Genomic DNA, 2,214 nt, shown 5'->3' with positions numbered 1-2,214 from the left:
TATTTTTACTAGCAATTTCAAACACCTATTTAGGATCTAGCCACTTTCTACCAGAAAATTCTAAAATCCTAGTAGAGATGGTCACAGATAAAATCTGTATTTTATCAAAATAATAAAGGTTTCAAGCATGGCTCTTTTGTTATTTTTCATAAACTGCCCAGAACTGCAAAGGTGCAAAAGGAGTCTTTAAGCACATTGCAACTTACTAGGAACATCTCATTTTTATATGCATCAAAACTATAATAGATAGTAAAGACAAATAACACATGAATAAAGAGTGTTTGATCAACCAAGGATTTATTTTACATATGAACTACAACAAGATATATTTAAACAATAAAGAAATTTAGCTAAGCACTCATTTATTTAAATGGACAAGCTCCGAACAATCAAGATGAGTTCTCTTGTTAATGTGAAAATATCTGCAACATAAGATTAAAGAGTTACCTGAGTCGCAGAATAATAAATACAGCAACGAAGAATGGAAGCTCAACAACTAAAGCAGCATAAAAATAGCAGCACAACAGCAGCAAACCAGTAGCAAATTCATGTTAAAACAACTCGAAAACTCAGAGAAGAAACCCAGAAACAAACTCTAAAGAGGACTTATACTTTTCAAAAAAAGGTTTGCACTTTAAGATTCACTCTTAAGACTTACAATTTCAGCTTACTAAAGGATGCTTCAACTGCTAATTTTTTTTGTTTTTTTGTTTTTTGTATGTTCAAAGCAGAAATAATAATGGCCCCCCTTCTTCGAAGTGTGATGGAGTCCCCTCTATATATAAAAACAAACAACTATTTCAAAAAATTAAAAATCAATCTTTTTGACAGATTTTTCTACAAAATCTGCTCTTAAATTCAAAAAAGCAAGACTTTCTGGTTCAAATCTTGTCAAGTATTTCAAACAAAATCTACTCTCCACTATTCAAAGATAGACTTTTATTCAAACAATGTCCAAAGGTCTACATTTTCTTATCAAACAATTTGACTTTTGAGTATTGTATTCAAAGAGTCTTGAAGTAGTAAACAAACAACCAAACAAGTACCATATACTCTTAAGTATTTTTCACTACATCACTTTTATCAATACAAAACTATTTTACTACTTCAACAAGTGCAAAAACAGAAAATTTAACATTTCAAACTTCAAAAACTAATGCTAAAATAATTAATAATAGACAAAAATAAAATCTGAAAAAAATAAAAATAAAATAAAAAATCAGCCACGAAAAATAATAGGATTTTTACCATTTTATAATTCAAGTGGCCGAAAAAATGGTGGTATGCCAAAAGAGGGTGTTCGGGGAGGTCGCCGGAATTTGGCCGTATTTTATCGCCGGATTTTTAGGGTGAAATTGGCATCAATAGTTAGGTCTTTAGGGGCTCTATCCATTGATGTAAGTATTGTGGGGTGGTAGTGGTTGGAGCTTCAAGAATTTGGGCAAAAAAGTGACGAGAAAATTTCCTAGATCTAAGATTCAAGGAGTTTGAGGGATTTTTGAAGGATTTGGTTTGGAGATATGGAAGAAGTTGTGGAGATTACATGGTGTGAATTTGGAGGTGTTTGGAGGTGGTCCGCCGGCGGCGGCGATTTCCGGCCGGCGGCGGTGGGCGGAGCTGGGGCGACGTAGAGAGAGTGAAGAGAGAGAGAAGAGAGAAGAAGGAGAAAAGTATTATGGGTGAAAATGAGGACAATTTTCTGATTTTTGAGGCTTTAAATACCTAAGTCAAGAGTGAATAAGATCCATTGGATCAAGATGGAATGGATGGGTATGATTTGATCTTGTTTCATTAGTGAAACGACGTAGTTTTGACGCAAAACTATGTAGTTTCAGACTCTTTCAATGGCAGCCCTTTATCTTGCACTCTTGGACACTTTTTCTTTCAAATTTGACCAAATTTCTTCCTTAATCCTACTTATTAAACTAATTTTACACAAATAAATTAATTAAATAACTTATTCTAATGATCAATTAACTAGATTAATTTACCAACTGAACAACTAGTTAATCCTTAAAATGTACAAATGAAGAAAGAACTATTTTTTTTTAGTATTTTATGATAGGAAATATGCAATTAAAGTCACAAAAATTGAGAAAAATAATTAAAATAACAAAACACTAATAACTTTAGGAGATGTTAAAATAGTGCAAAAATTAGGTGTTCACAGTAATTAGTTATACTACTATTGAGATAACAAGGAGTAAGTAACTC

General features: G+C 32.1%; 1 long non-coding RNA gene across 1 annotated transcript; it reads right to left on the bottom strand.

Moving 5' to 3' along the window:
- Positions 1–267: 267 nt before the first annotated feature.
- On the bottom strand, positions 268–1,671 carry LOC138884360 (uncharacterized). The gene is made up of 2 exons (XR_011404540.1): positions 1,249–1,671; positions 268–422 (listed from the first exon to the last, which is right to left on the bottom strand). It is a non-coding gene; the product is annotated as an uncharacterized lncRNA (long non-coding RNA).
- Positions 1,672–2,214: the final 543 nt, after the last annotated feature.

This window comes from Nicotiana sylvestris, chromosome 12 (assembly GCF_000393655.2).
Source record: "Nicotiana sylvestris chromosome 12, ASM39365v2, whole genome shotgun sequence".
NCBI lineage: Eukaryota > Viridiplantae > Streptophyta > Magnoliopsida > Solanales > Solanaceae > Nicotiana > Nicotiana sylvestris.
The sequence above is the reverse complement of the archived record's forward strand: the minus strand, read 5'-3'. Positions and strand labels throughout refer to the sequence as shown.